Source organism: Muntiacus reevesi, chromosome 21 (assembly GCF_963930625.1).
Source record: "Muntiacus reevesi chromosome 21, mMunRee1.1, whole genome shotgun sequence".
NCBI lineage: Eukaryota > Metazoa > Chordata > Mammalia > Artiodactyla > Cervidae > Muntiacus > Muntiacus reevesi.
Genome location: NC_089269.1, coordinates 50,832,871 through 50,856,004, shown reverse-complemented (window position 1 = coordinate 50,856,004; position 23,134 = coordinate 50,832,871). Strand labels below are relative to the sequence as shown.

General features: G+C 43.6%; 1 long non-coding RNA gene across 1 annotated transcript in view; it reads right to left on the bottom strand.

Moving 5' to 3' along the window:
* Positions 1 to 585: 585 nt before the first annotated feature.
* Positions 586 to 23,134, bottom strand: part of LOC136152482 (uncharacterized) — a 37,322-nt gene continuing 14,773 nt past the window's right edge. Inside the window, exons 2-3 of the long non-coding RNA XR_010660213.1 lie at positions 2,740 to 2,920; positions 586 to 1,826 (exon numbers count right to left, since the gene is read on the bottom strand). This is a non-coding gene — a long non-coding RNA (uncharacterized lncRNA). The remainder of the gene's footprint in view (positions 1,827 to 2,739; positions 2,921 to 23,134) is intronic.

Genomic DNA, 23,134 nt, shown 5'->3' with positions numbered 1-23,134 from the left:
CCTCTAAACTAGCCAAGTGGTTGTCATTGTTGCCACATGATTTTGTACCGGTGGCTTCCTTCCATCCTCCCATCCTCCAGGCAGGCGCGCAGCAGGAGAGAGTTAACTATTTGATGTACAGTTCATAATATGAGCGGGCATGGACAACAAATCCAGCCTGGATGCTCTGAGATGGGCCGCTTGGTAATCGGAGGGCCTCTTTCCACCTGCAAGGCTTCTTTACAGTTGAATAAACACTGCAAAGAATAAGCACTCTTATCTTCCTTGGGGAAATAAATGTGTTTTCTCAGGGAGCTGGAAAATTCTCCCATAAGTATAAACATTTAGAGGGGAAAAAAAGAGATAAACTCCCTAATTCTACTAACTAGGAGTAACCTGTTGGATCATATGTTCTCGCCTCTATCACTGTTTATTTCTAAGGTCTGTGCAGCCTGAATTCTGTCCACATTAGCTTTCAAGAAGGAAGAAGCAATCCTTCCATTCCTTTCCCCGCTTCCGACCCAGAGCGTTCAAACAGCTGGACGCCTTTGAGAAAAATGATTTTAATCATGACAAAAACATACTACTTGCAACACAGAACTGAGAAAGAAAAGAAAAACATTTTCTGTGATCGTTTTTCCTTTGCATTTCTGAAAAATGAGGGAAGTTTTCATTTTAAAAAAAATGCCATAAAACTGTCTCAGGGTCCCCTCCACATAGATGAGAGAGGACAGTCATGAAAAGAAATTACAGAATGAGGAAACAGCACTGCTCTGATCCTCCACTGCTTCTTTTCAGAAGTGGATCTTTCCAGAAACTTCTAAACACCTAATAAAAAGCCAAATGTTTTTAAATTATGAGTGACTTTTCAGAAAGGTGTCCCATGGCCTCAAAAATGAATAAGATAAATCTGTATGGAAGCAAGAACTCGATCAAAATGAATCGGCTTCTTTCTCAGCTAGAGATTTGTCTAAAGGATTGTATTGAACCATTATTCTTGGTGATTGTGGACTGATGTTTCTGGAAGTAAAAGTGTCCTGGCCAAATGGGAGACAAGAGAATGTGGTCAGAAGAGTTCCTTGGAGTTTGTACTCAGTTCAAATACAGACTGAGTCATTTCCTAACTGTGTCCTCTTGAGCAAATCACTCAGCTTCTGTAACCTGAGTTTCCTCATCTACAAAATGGAAGTAAAAATAAATACAGCCCCATCCATCATAGGTTCTCAAGAAGATGAAAAGATAAGACAAAGTGCTTCAAGATACTGACTTCTTAAGATGGCACCTGGTATCTCTTATGCAGTTGTTAAAAGAAAACCTCCATTATTATTACCATACAGAAGAGTCACAGAGATGATTAACCTGGTACACCTGACTTCTCCTTCTGGGTGCAAGGACTTGAAGCTAAAGCAAATCGATGGAGGTTTTCCTATATAGAAACACCTTTAACGTAGACTCAAAACCAGACTGAATCATATTCACAAAATCAACTAACAAACTTTCATCGTCTCAGGTCCCAAGGGGAGGTTCTCAGGGATGAGAAGAGGACTAAATTTTGTCCTCCCAAAACTCATATGTTGGATACTGGGTGAAGTAAGTCAGACAGAGAAAGAGAGCTATCCTATGATATCCCTTATATGTGAAAGTATCTCAGTCGTGTGTGACTCTTTGTGACCCCATGGACTATACAGTCCATGGAATTCTCCAGGCCAGGATACTGAAGTGTGTAGCTGTTCCCTTCTCCAGGGGATCTTCCCAGCCCAGGGATCAAACCCAGGTCTCTTGTATTATAGGTGGACTCTTTGCCAGCTGAACCACAGGGGGAGCCCAGATTCCCTTATAGGCAGAATCTAAAATGAAATGATACAAATGAACATATTTACAAAGCAGAAACAGACTCATAGACTTAGAGAACAAATTTATGGTTACCAGGGGGGAAGGTTGGTGGGAAGGGATAGTTAGGGAGTTTGGGATCAATATATACACACTGCTGTATTTAAAATGAATAACCAACAAAGACCTGCTGTATAGCACAGGGAACTCTGCTCAATGTTATGTGGCAACCTGGATGGGAGGGTAGTTTGGGGGGAGAATGGATACACCTATATGTATAGCTGAGTCCCTTTGCTGTCCACTTGAAACTCACAACATTGTTAACTGGCTATACTCCAATACAAAATAAAATTTTTTTTAATTTAAATTTTAAAAAATTCATATGTTGGAAGCCCAAACCCCCAAGTGGTTGTTTTAGGAGCTAAGTAAAGGTTACATGAGTTCACAAAACTGGGGTCCCAGTCAAATAGGATTAGTGGCCTGCTAAGAAGAAGGTGCCCCAAATGGTGCCCCAAATGCAGGCACCGAAGAAAATCAAGGACAGAGCAAAAGGGTGGCCATGTGCAAGTGATGAAGACAACTCTTACCGGGATCCGAACCAACCAGTACGTTCATCTTGGACTTCCCAGTCTCCAGAACTGATAATGAATGTTGTTGCTCAAGCCACCCAGTCTGCAGTACTCTTTGTTTTTTATGGGAATTAGAAATAACTAAGAAAGATGTCACTTTCTTCTTTCCCCACCAGCAATAAATTGAAAATGTGCCTTAATGAATACAGAATGCCTCTTTTCTCAAATAGCTCTGTCCTAATCTTGAAGGATGGCCAGTGTGTGTAAAATTTATAATGGTTTTATCTAATTTTGGAAGGTAAATATACATCAAATCCCATATTTTAGGTGAAGTAACTTTCACAAGAGGAAGAAAACTCACCTCCCACTGGAGAGCCATGATGTACACACCGTCAACTGGAGAATATATTTTGTTGCACAATTTAAAAATCTCGGCAGGACTGAGCAAGAAAGCCGCTCCCGACAACTTTTGTAAGAAACCTCCTTGAAGCTTGGAGGCTTAGTTCGCTGCTGACACACATTTCTGCAACCGATTCACATGTCTGAAAACAGATGTTATCATCAGTTATGGAAATTATAGTTTCCCCAAGGGAGTGGGCAGCGTACCAAGAGAGATGAAAATATAGATAGAGGATGAATAAATTCTAAAAAGTTCTAGTAATTTCTGCAGAAACAAGTTAGGTGGCCTTCAGCTCTGCTCTGAGCAAAATGTTGCACAGTCCTTTGAACCCTCAATGGGTGGCTGGTGCCAGACAGTGGCAAAGGTTTTGGGCCAGGAGCCAGGAAATTCCAGTTCAAATCCACTAGCTCGATGACTATTCTTTGAGGACCTAGTACATGTTATGGTAAAGTGGAAGGGAACAGAGACAAAACAAAACTAGCAGGTCAAGTCCTGGCCCTGCCTTTGGCCAGGGCCAGGTGACCTTGGGGGAGCTGGTCACTCTTCCCGTGCCCTAGTTTCCCACAGTGGATGGGATGGACTGAGAACAGTGCCTGCACATCTTCAGAGGCCCCATGTGTTCGCTGCCATCATCACTGCCACTTTGGCCAGAGTCCATCCCAGGTCTGGCCTTGGCACCCCCTTCCCAATACTTCACAGCTCTGCATGACTTTTCATGAAACATTTAGTCTGCCAGTGCTTCAGCTTCCTCATTCGTAGATTGGAGAAGGTAGTGCAGATGAACTGAAATAAACTATGCAAAATGCATGGTGTAAAATGATTGTAAGGTTAATATTGGAAGGAAATCCAAAAAGAGGAGACGCACATACACATATAGCCAATTCACTCTGCTGTGCGGCAGAAACTAGCACAGCATTGTAAAATAACTATATTCCAATAAGGGCTTCCCAGGTGGCACCAGGGGGTAAAGAATCACCTGCCAATGCAAGATATGCAAGAGACGCAGCTTTGATCCCTGGGTTGGGAAGATCCCCTGGAGTAGGAAATGGCACCCAACTCTAGTATTCTTGCCTGGAAAATTCCATGGACAGAGGAACCTGGCAGTCTACAGTCCATGAGGCAGAAAGGAGTCAGACACAACTGAGAACACATACGGCAATAAAAATTAATTAATAAAAATAAGGTTAATATTCTTTTTCCATTCACTTCCATCTCTCCCACTCTCCCATCACCACTGAATTATTCACCGCAGAGAGTCCTTCTCAGACCCAGGCTACAGACACACCCTGATGATGTCCGTGGCTGAGAGAGGGCATTGTGATTTCTTTTGTTTTTTTTAATTTATTTTTATTAGTTGGAAGCTAATTACTTTACAATATTGTAGTGGTTTTTGTCATACATTGACATGAATCAGCCATGGATTTACATGTATTCCCCATCCTGATCCCCCCTCCCACCTCCCTCTCTACCCGATCCCTCTGGGTCTTCCCAGTGCACCAGGCCCGAGCACTTGTCTCATGCATCCAACCTGGGCTGGTGATCTGTTTCACTATAGATAATATACATGTTTCGATGCTGTTCTCTCATAATATCCCACCCTTGCCTTCTCCCACAGAGTCCAAAAGTCTGTTCTGTACATCTGTGTCTCTTTTTCTGTTTTGCATATAGGGTTATCATTACCATCTTTCTAAATTCCATATATATGTGTTAGTATACTGTATAGGTATTTATCTTTCTGGCTTATTTCACTCTGTATAATGGGCTCCAGTTTTATCCATCTCATTAGAACTGATTCAAATGCATTCTTTTTAATGGCTGAGTAATATTCCATGGTGTATATGTACCACAGCTTCCTTATCCATTCATCTGCTGATGGGCATCTAGGTTGCTTCCATGTCCTGGCTATTATAAACAGTGCTGCGATGAACATTGATTGAGATGCACATGTCTCTTTCAGATCTGGTTTCCTCGGTGTGTATGCCCAGAAGTGGGATTGCTGGGTCATATGGCAGACCTTGAATAGCCAAAGTAATCTTGAGAAAGAAGAATGGAACTGGAGGAATCAACCTGCCTGACTTCAGACTATACTACAAAGCCACAGTCATCAAGACAGTATGGAACTGGCACAAAGACAGAAATATAGATCAATGGAACAGAATAGAAAGCCCAGAGATAAATCCATGAACCTATGGACACCTTATCTTCAACAAAGGAGGCAAGAAAATACAATGGAAAAATGACAACCTCTTTAACAAGTGGTGCTGGGAAAACTGGTCAACCACTTGTAAAAGAATGAAACTAGAACACTTTCTAACACCATACACAAAAATAAACTCAAAATGGATTAAAGATCTAAATGTAAGACCAGAAACTATAAAACTCCTAGAGGAGAACATAGGCAAAACACTCTCCGACATAAATCACAGCAGGATCCTCTATGACCCCCCTCCCAGAATATTGGAAATAAAAGCAAAAATAAACAAATGGGACCTAATGAAACTTAAAAGCTTTTGCACAACAAAGGAAACTATAAGTAAGGCGAAAAGACAGCCCTCAGATTGGGAAAAAATAATAGCAAATGAAGCAATAGACAAAGGATTAATTGCAAAAATATACAAGCAACTCCTGCAGCTCAATTCCAGAAAAATAAATGACCCAATCAAAAAATGGGCCAAAGAACAAAACAGACATTTCTCCAAAGAAGACATACAGATGGCTAACAAACACATGAAAAGATGCTCAACATCACTCATTATCAGAGAAATGAAAATCAGAACCACAGTGAGGTACCATTACATGCCAGTCAGGATGGCTGCTATCCAAAAGTCTACAAGCAAAAAATGCTGGAGAGGGTGTGAAGAAAAGGGAACCCTCTTACACTGTTGGTGGGAATGCAAACTAGTATAGCCACTATGGAGAACAGTGTGGAGATTTCTTAAAGAACTGGAAATAGAACTGCCATACGACGCACTGTAATTTCTTTTGTGAGCTTTGTCTCTTTGATCATCTGTAGTCAGGGTCTCACACATATAGCACACAGTGGAAATAGAAATAATTGTCTAAATCAGGGGTCTGCAAACTTTTTCTGTAAAGGGCCAGACAGTAAATATCTTTGGCTTTGTGGGATACGTGGTCTCTGTCACAACTGTTCAATTTGTGGAATGTGTGAAAGCAGGCTTAGACAATCTGTAAACAAATGAACACAGTTGTGTTCTAATAAAACTTTATTTATAAAAAACAGACAGTGGGCCAGATTTGGCCTGTTAGCTGTACTTTGCTACCCATGATCCGGACTCATCCATTCAACAGATACTCTGTGCCTCATACATGAAAGATACTGTCCCAGGTGCTGGGGATATTGCTGAAAACAAAATAATGTCCTTGCCCTAACCATATCATAAAGGTGTTTATTCTTGCCCATTTCTCACACTGAGGAGATCAAGTGAAGACACTTTTTCCCAAAAGGAAGAATCGTCTGTGTGAGAGGTTACTAGAAGTGTGAATGAACTGAGGACTGAGAATTGACCAACAAATTCAACAAGGAAGAAACCACTGGGTGATGAGAGCAGTGGCCCTGGAACAGAGGAGACAGAAGCCTGTTGAGTGAAATCCAGCGGGACCGGAGGTGAGGACAGGGCAGAAGTGGGTTGTGAACGGAAGCACGGGAGCGGGCGGAGGGCACTGGGGGCTCGGACCGGGGCTGTGCTGGGTCTTCATTACGGCAGGTAGACTTCCCATTGTGATGTCGCGCCAGTCGCAGCGCGTGGGTTTGGTTGCTCTGGGGCATGTGGGATCTCAGTTCCCTGACCAGGGATCAAACCTACATGCCCTGCATTGGAAGGCAGATTCTCAGTTACTGGACCACAGAGAAGTCACATGTTTCAAGATGAGAACCTTAGAGCACGTTTGCACAGAGCAAGATGCAAAAGCCTTGTCTGACTCTTTGTGACCCCATAGACTGTAGCCTGCCAGGCTCCTCTGTCCACGGGGATTCTCCAGACAAGAATACTGGAACCGGTTGCCATGCTCTCCTCCAGGGGGTCTTCCCAACCCAGGGGTCACCATCTGATTCATCAGGAAAGCCCTGAGAGGTGATAAAGACATTCAAGACAGCCATCTCAGAGGGTAGGAGAATGTATGGATCAGTGACAAGGAACCAGCTTGCCAGGCAGCACTGAGGTCCCTCCAGAAGCGTGGCCAGCCAGCAGAGCTATTGACCCTTGTGGGAAGAATCGTCCCACTAGGACCCCTACCAGGCCGCTGGCCAGCCTACAGTCTGTACCCCTTCAGGTTGGATGTCTACTTCTGGTGCCATCAGAGGTGGCCTTGGGGCAGGAATCGTAGGCTGCTCCCTCTGCTTGATTGTCCATGACTGTCCTGTGTTGAGTGGGGGTTATTTCCCAGAGGAATCTGTAGGCATCAAGCCTTAGAAGTGGGTGAGAGTGAATAACAGTCTAGGGTTAGGTCTGGGAATATCCACTTGATGTCATGTGACTTTGATTTAGCCCATGACAATGAAATCCAGAAGTTGTATAATACTCAGCGTGTCTAAGACAACACTCAGATCCTGCTCTATTTTTTTTTTAATTCTTGCATATCTGAGGCGGGAGGCAACTCCAGTCTTGTACTACCATCTATCCTGTCCTTAATATGCACCAGACATTGTGCTAATAGTCATTAAAGTATGTTCTTTCAAGTCATCCTTAAAACAATACTGTGGTCAGAAGTGCTACTGAGTCCATTTCACAGATGAAGTATCCAAAGTTGAGTATGCTCAAAGACACATGGCAGGCCTCAAAGTCTGTGCTCTTAACCACAAGCATCAACTGAAAATATCTCTCATTCAGTTAGAGGCTAGATTTGACTGCAAGTAACAGAAACTCCCAAAATATCAACTTAAACAAATTAGGGTTATTTTTTTTCCATCATGTAAAAAATAAAATTCAGTGGTAAATAGTGCAGGACTTGTATGGAAGCAGTACAACACCTTCTAAAAGTGACATTTCTCCTATCTTTCTGTATGCCTACCCTCAGTTTGTGAACTTTGCACGCATGGTCACCTCATGGCTACATGGTGGCAACTCCACTTCCGGCATCGCATCAGCATTCCAAGCAGAAGAAAGAGACAGACAGAGGACAAAAGATGCATGTCAATTTATTCCCTCCCACTTCACCTTTTTTTCTGTGTTCTTTTAAAGAGTTTACCTGGAAGCCCCACCCCACAACATCTGCCTACATCACATGGGCTGCAACTGTCCCCAGCCCTCTCTGGATAAAAGTATGGAATCTTAGCTGAGTCCAACCCTAAAGAAAGATGGTGCTCTGCTACCACTTCCACTGTTTCTGTAGCAAACCCCCTTTGCCAGCACTGGTGAGGCACTATGAATTCTTTAAGATTAAAAAGCCACATAGTATCACTGGAACGTTTCTATAAGTGTGCAGTGTGGTTATGTCACAGAGAAGCTCTTACTTATCATCTGAAGGAAATACTGAACATCTTCAGAATGACTGATTGGCCCCCATGAGGAACAAGGTACCAAGAACAGCCCAACTGTCAAAATTCATCCACTGATTTCCCAAAGCATGCCCCAAGGGTCTGGATTTTCACAAAGGGGACAGGCACAATTCCGGGCTCACTGCACCAACCCCTTAAGAGCTAGAAGAATTTCTTTCTTTTTCTTCTTGGAAAGAAGACTCTTCCCCTTTGAAAAAGAGACTAAGAGGAATTTATGCTTCCAAGGAAACAAGATGCTCTTAAATCAGTTCCATGTGTATCTGGAGGGTTGATGCTAATGTGTTTAAGGCTTGATGATAGCATCTTGCATTTGTGTGGTCCCTTTATTACAATTGATGAGCCAATGTTGATACACCATTATTAACTGAATTTCATAGCTTACAAGGGCTCATTCTTTATCTGTGCTTTCTATGCGTTTGGACAAACGTATAATGCTATGTATTCACCATTGTAGTACCATACAAAGTAGTGTTTTCACTGCTCTAAAAATCCTCTTGTGAGCCACTTTTTTATCCCACACTTCCCCCAGCCCTTGATTACCACTAACCTGTTTACTGTCTCCATAGTCTTGCCTTTTCCTGAATGTCACACCATTGGACTCAAATAGAATGTAGCTTTTCCAGATTGGCTTCTTTCACTTAGTGATACCCATTCAGGGTTCCTCTATGTCTTGTCATGGTTTGATAGCTCCTTTCCTCTAACTGTGGAATAATATTCTATTGTCTGGATGTACCACACTATTTATCTATTCACCTACTGAAGGAGTTCTTGGTTGATTCCACTTTGGGGAAATTAATGAATAAAGCTCCTATAAACCTACCTGTGCAGGTTTTTTGTGTGGACATAAGTTTCTAATTCCTTGGAGTAAGTATGAAAAAGTGGCACTGCAGGACTGTATGATAAGAGCATTTTTAGTTTTATAAGAAACTGTCAAACTGACTTCCCAGGGGGCTGTACCATTTCACGTTCCCATCAGCAATCAGTGAGTGTTCATTTTGCTCCAAATCCTCCCCAGCACTTGCTGTTGTCAGTGTCTTGAATCTTAACCGCTTCAGTATTTTTAAATTCATTCAATTCAAATTAAATTCATTCATTCAATAAATACTTAATGCACACCTACTGAGTGTCATACATTAGAGAGAGTCCTCTCTTCAGGTGCTCAGAGCTCAAAACATCTTTAGTTTTAAGGCTGAACATTTGGGAGACTCCTGCGTCTTTTTGATCAACGATTTCTAAGCTTTATCTGGCATCTGAATCACTTAGAGGGCTTGTTAAAACATAGACTGTAATGGGCAGGGACAGGAGGCAAGGCATACGTTCAGGGTGTCTGATTCAGTAAGTCTGGGATGGGACCCAAGAATTTATGTTTCTAACAAGTTCCTAGAGGCTGTTGATGCTATTGGTCCAGGAGCCACACCTTGAGATCACTAATCTAGATGCTTCTCAAGTTAAAGAAAAACATCACGTGAGACAACTACAACCTTCATAGTAAGCTCTATTTTAAGACTTTGGGGACACACCTGGTCCCAGTGAAAGTTCATGACATCTATGCTTCACCTGCTCCTAAAAGTTCTCAAGACTCTCTGAAGCACCTTAGTTTAAATACCTTTTTCCTTCCAGAACAGGAAACATTTGATAGGCTCATCATCACTGTCAGGGAAGGCAACTCTGGTGGAAAACCCTAGCATGAGGATTCCTTCTGGAACATCAAGCATCCATTGACATCTGAGGCTATGTCAACGCATTCTGATAAGCATGAATCACAGAGACAGAGGTGGGAGAAAGTGGCAACAGCTGTCTCGTCCCCCTGGTGCTAAGTTTTGTGCTGAGCCCCCATACACCAGGTGACCCCAAGACCTCTGTCACTGATGGTTCACATCTCAAAAAGAGTGGCATCTGCAGGACAGACCTGACTGTGACCCCTGGAATTAGTCTGTCCGGCAGCCACTCCCTGGGCTTTGCCTTTGCAGCCTGTTTTAATCACAGCCTCATCTGCATCTCTGTCCTAAGAAGTCACACTCGAGGTGATGCTGTCTCCAGAGGGAATCCAGTTTTCATTGTCATTCTGCTTGCCAGCATTCATTGTTCCTGACTGTGTCAGACACTGTGCCAGGCATTCCACATGCCTTCTGCTGAATCTTCCCAAAGGCCTCCAAAGGTGGGTCCTATTGGCATCACCATCCCCAGTTTACAGGTGAAGAAACCGAGGTGCAGTCCCGTGAAGACACAGATTCCAGACCACACAGCTAATAAGTGACAGAACCAGAATTTAAACTCAGCTCAGGCTGATATACCAGACTATAATGTAGAAGGGCAGATATGAGCCAAGCTACTAAGATATGGACCTAGAAGACAGGAGGTAAAGTCTAGAATCAAGAACAGAGACTTCTGTGAAATGGGTCTCCAACTGGAAATTGCCTTTCATCTTCCGGTTGCTGTGGAGCTGTATGCATACCTATGGACAGTGCTTCTCTTGGGCCATGCAGTAATAGAATTATTTACACTTCATTTGTCTCTTCTGCTCTGGAGTGTTGTCCAAAGACGGCACTGGGAAAGGTATATGCTTCAGAAATGGATGGATGGATGAAGAGTGGTCAAAGTGAGCACATCTAGCACCGAGATCTTGGTTTCTAAAGCTGTTCTACAATATAAGGATATAGGGCTCCTTAGAGAAATGACTGACGTAGGAATAGAGCAGGAAATGTACAAGATGAGCCTAACACGGGATGCAGTGCCGGAAAGTAAGTATGAGCAGATAGGGTAGGGAGTTCCTGAAAAAAGAGAAACTGGAATGGCTTTCTTGACAGAAGAGAAGCCATTTTTGCCTTAAGCCATTTTGTGATCTAAGCTTGACCACAGTGCTTGCCCTTGAACAGGTCTCAGTAGTTACTAATCGTAGAGGAACAAAAGAATACAGAAATAAAACTACTGGTTTCAGGCAAGAGAAGTAAGCATAGCAAAGATAAAGTATCAGCTGTAAAGACTCTGGCTTCCCACGTGGCTCAGTGGTAAAGAATCCACCTGCCAGTGCAGGAGACCGAGGTTCAATCCCTGTATCAGGAAGATCCCATGGAGAACGAAATGACTACCCACTCCAGTATTCTTGGAAATCCCAGGAACAGAAGAGCCTGGTGGGCTATAGTCCATGGGGTTGCAAAACTGGTCGGACTTGACTCAGCAACTAAATAACAACAAAAACTCCCAGTTCTGTTTCAATGCTAAATATTAGCCTGAAGGCTCAACCACAAGATCAGCTGGAACTTAAGGGATGGTGGTGTTGGCGTTTTCTAACCCTCACGACTTCAGTCCACTAAAGTTTGAACTCTGTCAACAACCCAAGCCTGTTTGTGAATATGCATGTACCCTTAGCTTAAATGGAGAAGGGAATGGCTACCCACTCCAGTATTCTTGCCTGGGGAATCCCATGGACAGAGAAACCTGCACGGCTACAGTCTATGGGGCTGGAAAGAGTTAGTCAACTGAGCGACTAACACTTAGCTTAAAACTTCCCCAGTTTTCTGTTCAGGGAGACACTGCTTTAGGAAAGATCTTCAGTGTTTTCCTTACTTACTGCAAGTAATAATAAATCCTTCTTTCTCCTGATCTTTGGCTTGGCTGTGTTTTTGGCTGAACACCCACCAAGAAGCAAGCTCAATTTTTGGGTAACATGGAGGAGGAGGGGATCAGTGCAGAAAAAGGAAAGCATTTACAGTTTACAACATGAATATTTTCCCATGAAAGATTCATGTTATAGATGTATCGTTGCTCTAATAATTGCTTTATTTTCCTGACCATATTACTTTCAGTTCAGTTCAGTTCAGTCACTCAGTCTTCTCCGACTCTTTGAGACCCCATGAATCGCAGCACGCCAGGCCTCCCTGTCCATCACCAACTCCTGGAATTTACTCAAACTCATGTCCATCGAGTCGGTGATGCCATCCGGCCAGCTCATCCTCTGTTATCCCCTTCTCCTCCTGCCCCCAATCCCTCCCAGCATCAGGGTCTTTTCCAATCAGTCAACTCTCCCCATGAGGTGGCCAAGGTATTGGAGTTTCAGCTTCAGTGTCAGTCCTTCCAATGAACACCCAGGACTGATCTCCTTTAGGATGGACTGGTTGGATCTCCTTGCAGTCCAAGGGACTCTCAAGAGTCTTCTCCAACACCACAGTTCAGAAGCATCAGTTCTTCAGTGCTCAGCTTTCTTCACAGTCCAACTCTCACATCCATACATGACCACTGGAAAAACCATAGCCTTGACCAGATGGACCTTTGTTGGCAAAGTAATGTCTCTGCTTTTTAATATGCTATCTAGGTTGGTCATAACTTTCCTTCCAAGGAGTAAGTGTCTTTTAATTTCATGGCTGCAATCACCATCTGCAGTGATTTTGGAGCCCAAAAAAATAAAGTCTGACACTGCTTCCACTGTTTCCCATCTATTTGCCATGAAGTGATGGGATCAGATGCCATGATCTTACTTTTCTGAATGTTGAGCTTTAAGCCAACTTTTTCACTCTCCTCTTTCACTTTCATCAAGAGGCTTTTTAGTTCCTCTTCACTTTCTGCCCTAAGGGTGGTGTCATCTGCATATCTGAGGTTATTGATATTTCTCCTGGTAATCTTGATTCCAGCTTGTGCTTCTTCCAGCCCAGCGTTTCTCATGATGCACTCTGCATATAAGTTAAATAAGCAGGGTGACAATATACAGCCTAGACATACTCCTTTTTGTATTTGGAACCAATCTGTTATTCCATGTCCAGTTCTAACTGTTGCTTCCTGACCTGCATATAGGTTTCTCAAGAGGCAGGTCAGGTGGTCTGGTATTCCCATCTCTTTCAGAATTTTCCACAATTTATTGTGATCTACACAGTCAAAGGCTTTGGCATAGTCAATAAAGCAGAAATAGATGTTTTTCTGGAACTCTCTTGCTTTTTCAGTGATCCAGCAGATGTTGGCAATTTGATCTCTGGTTCCTCTGCCTTTTCTAAAACCAGCCTGAACATCTGGAAGTTCACGGTTCATGTATTGCTGAAGCCTGGCTTGTTTAGTACAGCTAAATAGTATAGCTATTAGTAATATAGTAATAGTAATTAGTAATATAGTAATAGTATAGCTAAATAGTACAACTATCCAAAGGCATACACCTTTCCTTGGAAAGAACCAGTATGGCTTAATAAAGAGCCTCCATCCAAAATTCACAATCCCTGAGCAGAAGAGGATCTCTGAAAGTTGTGATCCTTTTCTTAGAGGCCCTAGTTCCATTTTTAACCTCTATCAGAACCACCACACTGCCCCAGGCAGCCACAACAGGTAGATGATGCCAAATAGCATTATTCCATGTGGTAGGTAAAAGTCTGCATTTGCTTTGTCTGTATTTATGATCATGGCATATCACACTCAAGCAAATAAATGATTCAGAAGGAAAGTTGCCCTACTGTGGCTGGTCAAGATGCTGGGCAAGAGTTCCAACAGTTCAATGAATTCCATATTTGACAGCAAGGAGTCAGTCCTGCCGTATTCCAAGTGGAGTGACGTGTCCATCCACTCCTCCTTCCCCTGTATTGATCGAATGGAAACAAACCTCTGTTGATTGTATTTTCCAGTTTTCCTGGTGCAACTGGCTGAAGGACAGCATTGGAAAGGGACTGAGGAGAAGGAGGAAGGGAGAACCCAGGGGGCCGCCCTCTTCCTCTCTTTGCTTCACAGGCTGTCTCAGCAGCTGTGGCATCTCCAGCATGGCTCCAGCTTCCACCAGATGTGCCCACCATGGGTGCTGGGTGACTCAGCTCCTAACTCTGCTAACACTGCTCCTTCCTCTGAGTCCCCAGCCTAAGGGACTGGGGGCTTCCTGCTCTTGCTGATTTTTGGATTCCTTCACTTCCCTTTGCTTGGCTTCTCAGAACTTTCATCAGCTGTGTAACCAATTTCCTGTATTAAATATCCTCTACTTTAAATAGTTAGAGTGGGACTTCCCTGGTTGTGCAGTGGTTAAGAATCTGCCTGCTAATGCAAGGGGACATGGGTTCAATCCTGGTTCGGGAGGATCCCATATGCCGCAGGGCAGCTCAGCCCGTGTTCCACAACTACTGAGCCCACACCCTAGAGCCTGCTAAGCCTCAACTACTGAGCCCACGTGCTGCAACTACTGAAGCCTGAGCACCCTAGAGCCCGTGCTCTGCAACAAGAGAAGGAGCTGCAATGAAAAGGCTATGTACCATAACTAGAGAGTAGCTACAGCTCATAGCAACTAGAGAAAGCCCACATGCAACAACAAAGACCCAGCACAGCCATAAATAAGTAAAACTTTTAATGAATAAATTTAAAAAGGACAGAGTAGATTCTGATTTTCTGATTAAACTTTGCAGTGTCTAAGACCTGATATTTTTTATTTTCATCCAGATCAAGTAAAGGAAACACATACATTTTGAGATCAGTTTTCATCAGCCCTGGTCACTTTATATCACTTATTTCATAAGTGTTTATTGGAACAAGGTGGATCCCCTTCACTGTGATGGAGTAATAAGAGGACCTGAGAAGCATGGCTGGACTTTATAGAACCTCCTGGCCCAACAACTCCAGCAAAATCAATGTATCTCCTCTAAAACTAATAAATTTATGGGCTATACACTTTCAAGGGCTTCCCTGGTGGCTCAGACAGTGAAGAATCTGCCTGCAATGCCGGTGACCCAGGTTCAATCCCTGGGTCAGGAAGATCCCCTGGAGGAGGGCATGGCAACCCACTCTGATATTCTTGCCTGGAGAATCCCATGGACAGAGGAGCCTGGCGGGTTACAGTCCACAGGGTCACAAAGAGTCGGACACGACTGAGCAGCGAAACACAGCACAGCACACACTTTCAGGACTCTCCAAAGCCACACAGTGAAGGAAGCAACATTCTTCTTTGCTTGCTAGGTTGTCCAGGACACCACCTTGGTATTTCTAGGTTAACTAGACAAACTACAAAGAGCTTCCTTGATGGCTAAAAGATTCCTTCGTTCATAAGAAGAAAGATATAGTTTTGGCTTAATGTTGATGTTTTCATTTTGTCTTATTGACTCCATTTGGCCGGGCCCTAGATGCCGTGGCTTGGGGTCTGTTAGAGAACTAGAGTGGTTTTGCAGTAATTAGGGACTATTTGTTTGAAGAGCCACTTGTTACTTTTCGGGGGAAGGTTGTCATTTGTTTCCATTGCTGTCTAACATAATAGGCCTTGCCTAAGGTAACCAGATAGCTTAAAACTAAATTTTTCCTAACATAAGCAGTGCAGATAGGGCTTCTCAGGTGGCACAGTGGTAAAGAATCCACCTGCCAATGTAGGAGGCACAAGAGATGCGGGTTTGACCCCTGGGTAAGGAAGATCCCCTGGAGAAGGAAATGGCAACCCACTCCAGTATTCTTGCCTAGGGAATCCATGGACAGAGGAGCCTGGCAGATCACAATCCATGGAGTCACAAAGAGTTGCACATGACTGAGCAACCGAGTAGAATGCACACATGTGTGCACACACACATACACACAAGCAATTCAGATCATTCAAACTTTATCAAAAAATTTTCAACTGCCAGCTACACTGACCTAACATGAGCATCCTTTCAGCAACCAAATGTCATTCTAGATTCAGGTATAGTGCAAATTCCAAAAAGCATGCTTTTTGAGGACCAGGCAACTCAGACTCTTGGATGATTATATGTGCGAGGATCTGCATATGAATGAATACACAGGCCTATATCCCTCCTATCATTAAGCTCCTGAACAGTGAGTTTCACTAAATTGCTTTTTTATCACTTGAAAACTGCTTGCTTCAGAAAAATGAGAAACTCAACAAAACAGTTTTATTGTTTTTCTCTTGCTTTTATCAACATGTTGCAATCACATACTGAAGGACAAATTTCTTTCCAGAAGACGCACAGAAACAACTTCTTAGAAACGCTGTATTTGGGCAGATGGTGATCCATAGCTGAGAAAGGACAAGATACATTTATTAGTCAGCAAAAACAAACACTCAGAAGGATCCCTGTCTTGTGGTTCAAACTTTCCCGTCAATGGACACACAAGTTCAAAACAAAACCAATCGCATTCTCTTTACATCCATGGCTTACAAACTTTGGGGGTATATCAGGATCACCTGCGGATTGGCACAGTGCAAATTTTTGGCTCCAGTTCTCCCATATTTGGTAGCTAGGAGCCCTCAAATCTGTAACTGAAATAGATCCCCAGGTTCTAATGCAGGAGGGTCTCAAGAACATGCTTTGAGAAATGCTGAATGCGGCACCACTCGGAAGGCACAGCCCCAATCCCTGAACATAAGGTATTTTTACCTTAAAGCCAATTTCAATTTTAATTGACAGGTGCCACCAGCTGTTCATGCATGTTCAGTCACTAAGTCAAGTCCCACTCTTTGCAACCCCACAGACGGTAGCCCGTCAGGCTCCTCTGTCCATGGGATTATCCAGGTAAGAATTCTTGAATGGGTTGCCATTTCCTTCTCTGGGGATCTTCCTGACCAGGGATCCAACCCATGTCTCCTGCATTGGCAGGCAGATTCTTTACCACTGTGCCACCTGGGCAGCCCCTACCACCAGCTGTGCTGTAGATGAATTAGCTGATGAGGACAGGTATGCTAGGAATCAGACAAAACCTTCTTCACTCGGTTCATACACAGAGGGTCCTTTCTCTTGTCTGAAACTCTTGTGGGGATACCAGAGGTACACCTTGTACTTTCACCCTATGTCCTCTCTCCCAAGGGGGAGAGGTCATTTGAAGAGCAAACCACTTACCCTCCTCAACCGGATTTCCTTGGGAGACTCTGCAAGTATTTTTTTAGAGCATGGCTCTCTGCCCAGACCTGGAGGTCCTCTCCTAATCAGTCCCTGGACAAGGTCTGACAGCCTGGGCCAAATTTGGAACAGGTTTCTGAAAGCCAATGTTGGAGTGTCTGTGACTGAGACCTGCCAAATGGTGTGTCAGGAATGTCTAGTTCCTTCCCCGTGAAGAGTGACAGTGTTTAATGAAGAAACACAGCTCTGAAAATTGAGACATTCCCTGCATTATCTATATTCATTAAAACTGGAACAAAGCCCCAGGAGACGCAGACACCTCCTGTCATCGACACCTCACATTTTTCCAGTGGTTATTTAATATAAATGCCACAGAAGCTATTCTACAAGGACATACCACATGACCGCATCTGCTAGGCTGCTGTTCCCTTTCTTCTTGTCCAAACTGATACTGGCAGGTGGCAGGAAGGGGAGGTGCAAATTAAATGAAAACTTTAAGAGCAAGACTATGACTGGGACCATCTACTGTACAGATTACCCAGGGGATAGGCATTTTATTTTGCTAAATGAAAGGGCTAGTTTATATCTCCCCTGGATCATTTTCTAATCTAACTGCAGTGAAAACATTCTCAGAAAGAAAGACCCACTTGTCCGCTTGCCCTTTATATCGCCACTGGTCATCCCACTCGTGGAACTTGGGCAGGGATCTGCTGGGTCTGCTCGCAGACCAGGCCAGCAAACTCCTCCAGAAGGTGACTGACACCAGCATTTCACTGTTTCACAGTCAACCCAGAAGCCCAGAAGTCAGCAGTGTCATGTGTAAGGATAGATGGCGTTCCAAGCCCATCTTTCGTGGAGGGACACGGCTTGTTTCTGTGGCTCCTCTAGACAAGGAATCACAACTAACCCAAGCTGGGTAAATTCTACAGACTGGGTTTTTTGCTTGCTGGTTTGAGGCTTTATTTTTGCTGTTAAGCATATAACAGCTTTCCTCTGAAAGAATCCATGAAAAAATGGTTTCCCTATATAGCACAGAGAACTATACTCAGTATCCTATGAGAAACCATAATGGAAAAGAACACTTAAAAAGAATGCATATATATATATATATATATATATATATATATATATGTGCATAACTGAATCACTTTACTGTACAGGAGACATGAACACAACATTGTAAATCAACTATGAAAGTGAAAGTGCGAGTTGCTCAGTCATTTCCAACCCTGTGCAACCCCCTGGACTGTAGCCCACCAGGCTCCTCTGTCCATGGGATTCTCCAGACAAGAATGCTGGAGTGGATTGCCATGCCCTTCTCCAGGGGATCTTCCTGACCCAGGGACTGAACCCGGGTCTCCAGCATTGCAGGCAGATTCTTAACCATCTGCACCATCAACTATATTTCAATAAAAAAGGAACAAAAAAAAAAAAAAAGTAAACAACAAAACAAAATAAACAAAAAATAAAAGATGGCACTCCAAGAACCACAGGAAATCCCCTGCACCTGGTTCGTGGTAGAACACCCAGGCTTCCTTCTCAGAATAAAAGAAAGGGAGCAGGCGTGGCCAGTGTCTGCCCCTCCCCGAGTCCTCCTACTTTCCTGCGTCTTCCTCTGACAGCAGTTGAATGGCAAAAAGAGACCAAACCTAGAAAGCATTTGCATCCCAGCCCTTCAAGTCACGTGACTGTCGGCCAATTTCTGAGCTGTTCTGAGCCATCTTGACTCAACTGATAAAATCAGTGCGGGTAATCCTTCAAAGGATTGGGGAATGAATTCAGCGGGCTAGGGAATTTAAAAAAGGACTGAAAGGCTGTGTCTTTCTTTTTGTTTTGTCTTTTTTCCATGAGAGGGGGAAAAGATTCGAGGGTGGGAGGAAACTGTGGTTGTTCATGGGGTCCTTGGAAAATCTCTTCCTTGCTGATGCGTTAGGGTGTCTCCGTTCCAACCACACAGCTGTAGTGATGCTTCAGTCGTGTCTCTGCAGAGACCTGCCCGTCAAGATTCAAGTGCACTGCACACAGTGTCCAGGGGGGTTTTCTATACAGTCTCTTTGATGACGATGATGAAGAAACCCTTTCCTGCCTGGAGGAGCACGGTAATGCTTCTCACTAAAACTGATCTAATGTTCACAGGAACATTCTTCGTGTGTATGTTGAGTGTAAAAGGAAAACAACCTTTAAAACAGTCATTGCAGAGTTACATAGCTGAGGCTTTAAGGCGACTTCATCTCTGAAATTATATGAATGTTTACGAGTATTGTGACTTTAGAATGAAATTTCCAAAGAGAAACTCTACGGCTGTGCTTCCAGTGAAAATATAATGTGAGCCCTGTGTATGTGTGTTAGCTGCCCAATCTTTGTGACACCGTGGACTTAGCACGCCACGCTCCTCTGTCCATCGGATTCTCTAGGCAAGAAAATTGGAATGGGTAGCCATGCCCTCCTCCAGGGGATCTTCCCAACCCGGGGATCGAACCCAGGTCTCCTGCATTGCAGGCTGATTCTTTACCATCTGAGCCACCAGGGTAAACTAATGTGAGCCAAACAGGTAGTTTAAAATTGTCTAGTAACCATGTCAAATAAGTAATTCAATCAATTCTAATATGTTTTCTTTAACCCATAATCCAATGTATTATCATTTGAACATGTCACCAATACAAAAAAAATTGTTAGTGAGATTTTACTTATTTCTCTCTCTCTCTCTTTTTTTTTTTTTTTTTTTTTTTACAATAGGTCACATCCTTGTGTGCATCTCAGTTCAGACTAGGTCCGTTTCAGGTGCTTTACAGTCAGATGTGGCTCTCATTCTGGACAGGGCATTTCTATACTTTTTTCAGCTTTTTACATCCCATTGCTAATAGGGAGCATCACAACACAGCAATCAACAGCAAAAGATTATCACTGAAAATTCCAAAACTGAATTCTTGGTGATCCCAGTAACAATTTACATTTCTCCTTATGAGTTCAAAAGGGCTTTCAGATAAATGATCTCATCAGATCCTCATAACAACCCATGACATGAACAAGGAAGATGTCATTTCCTCATGTTACAACTGAGAAAACTAAAGCCTTTAAAATATTAAATAATTGGCCCAAACTCAAAGAGCTAGAGGTTAGTGAGTTAGGAACTTGAACTGACTCTTGGGATTTTAAATCCCCAGGTCTGGCTGAGAAAGAGGCAGCCACCTCCCTCTGTCATCACACTTCTGTGGAAGGGACATCTGTTTGTATCCCCGACCTAAACATAGGGTCCAAGAGGGCAGGAACTGATAGACTCTGTCCACAGTGAAGCAGGCACATGGATCATATACCTGAATTAAATCCAACTGAACCAAAAGAGTCATCCACACCAGACCACTCATAGACATCACCCAAATCACCCCATCTCTGGGAATTTTGGTGGAGCCCCAACCACAAAAACCACCTACATGCTAAGGTCCTGAATTGACTTTGTTCACCCATTGATGTTCCTTTATTTCCCAACACAGAAAACATGGGGTTTTTTTTTTTCTTCTGGGCTTCATGTGGCTCTGTTTTAATTCTCACTTTGTACTTTTAAATGGGAATTTACATCTCTAGTGGAAAACACACCTTGAAAGTAGATTCAAAGTTCCTTAAAAAGCTAAAAATAGAAAGAACTACCATATGACTCAGCAATCCCACTCCTGGGTATATACCCAAAGAAAACTGTACTTCAAAAAGATGCATGCACCCAATGTTCACTGCAGCACTATTAACAACAGCCAGGACGTGGAAGCAACCTGCATGTCCGTTGTGGCACATATTTACAATGGAATAGTACTCAGCCATAAAAAGGAGTGAAATAATGCCACTTGCAGCGACATGGATAGATCTAACGACTACCATACTAAATGGAAAAGACATATATCATATATATGTGGAATTTTAAAAAATTATACAAATGAACTGACTTACAAAACAGAAACAGACTCACAGATTTTGAAAACAAATTTAGGATTACCAAAGAGGAAAGGTTGGAGGGAGGGATAAATTAGAAGGTTGAGATTAACATATACACACTACTAAAGATAAAACAGATAACCAACAAGAACCTACTGTATAGCACAGGGAACTCTACTCAATTCCCTGTAACAACATATACGGGAAAAGTCTGGAAGCTAATTGATACATGTATGTGTATAACTGAATCACTTTGCTGAACACCTGAAACTAACACAAAATTGTAAATATGCTTCAATAGATTTTTTTTTTATTTTAAAAGAAAGGAGATTAAGTCTGACTTGTGATTTGGATGCCAATCTCTACCCACCCAGGTCCCTGGAGGAGCCCAGGGACCACCCGTGAGCCTGGTCAGGCACAGCACAAGGGAAACAGCTCACTGCCCCTCCACACTGCCAGCTGAGCTGGGCTGAGTCACACACATTCCCGAGGGTGGTAAAACCCCTGACAAGCACTGTCAGAGGGTGGCTTGAAACCTTGGTGGAGACACAAGTCTGCTCCCAGCAGCCTCCGGCACAATCTCCAGCTGGCCCTGGCTCACTTCTCCGCCTCTGTCAGCACCAGCCCCCTCACTGAAGGTCCCTTGCCTGCCTGAGCAGCAACCTGGCATTTGGGGTGACTGTGCCACGGTTTCACGGAGACCCTGGACCAGGTGCTGAGAGCTGCTATCTTCCCCGAGGTGCTAGGATGTCAGAAGGCGGCAGAGATACAGGACTGACCCTGTCTGCCCCATGCCTTCATCAGCTGCTTCTTGCCAGCTTGCCATGGGCCATGAGAGAGGAGCTTAGAGGAGGAGGGTACAAGCAAAGGCTTATTCTGAACTTTGTGTGAGCTCCGTAAGTCACACAGGCAAGCATTCCATAGATCAGGACCTCACATGCGCCCCTACAAATGCAAACTGGGATCCAACTGAATCCCATACTATTTCTGTCAAATGAGTCTTATTTTTGTAATGCTTCTCCATGAACTAGTTTTTCTGGAAAACGTCCAAAGTCATGTTCACATTTTGGTTGGAATAATAATTTTTTAGAAGTTTTGTTAAATGAGCAAACCGAGCAAAGTGCACTGAAAGAGCTGTGATTAATTCCACCAGTATCTGAGTACCTGTTGTTCCTGAATGACAAAGTTGCAGGCAGTAGAGAGACCGAGGTGATTAAACCACAGAGTCTCTTGTGAAGGTTATAATTTAGTGGGGGAGGGCAGACAAAAAATAAGAAAACAAATCAATAAGATCACTGTTATAATCACTCTTATAATGGTTATACAGCCAATGAAGAGCATAAAACAGGGTAATGGGGCATAGGACCACGCGGGGCTGGGAAAGACCACTTAGAACAGGGGTCTGAGAAAGGTTTTCAGAGAAGGGGACACTCGGGCTGTGGAATGAACGACTAGGGACAGACAGCCACATGAAGATCTGGGGAGGAGTGTGTTGCACAGAAGGAACAGCCAAGGCAGGAGTGAGCTTGGAGCCCTAGGAGAGGCCAGCGTGGCCAGAGTGGGGTGAGCAATGGAGAAAACGGTAAAGAATGGTGTTGGGGGCTCACTGGGGGCCCCATGATGACAAGCATGGATTCTACTATAAGCAGCAAGCAAAGTCATTGGAAGGCGCCAAGCAGGGGAGCAATGTAAGCTCGATCAGGCTCCCTGAGATCCACCCCAGCTGCCTCTGGGGATGGACGATGGAAGGGGCCAGAAGGAAAACAGTGGTGGGGCCAAGCCCGAGATGGCAGGGAGAGCACAGCATGATTTGAACCCCTACTGGCGTGAAGGTCTCCGTTTCTGCATGACATTAGTCTGCTATCAAATAATCATTCTCATTCTCTCCATCCCCACGAGGGCACGATTAGTGTCTTCTAGAGCCTGATGGAAACAGGGACAGATTTATTTTCTTGGGCTCCAAAATCACTGTGGATGATGACCGCAGCCATGAAATTAAAAGACGCTTGCTTCTTGGGAGAAAAGCAACGACAAACCTAGATGGCATATTAAAAAGCAGACACATTACTTTGCCAACAAAGGCCCGTATAGTTAAAGCTACGGTTTTTCCAGTAGTCATGTGTGAATGTGAGCGTTGGACTAT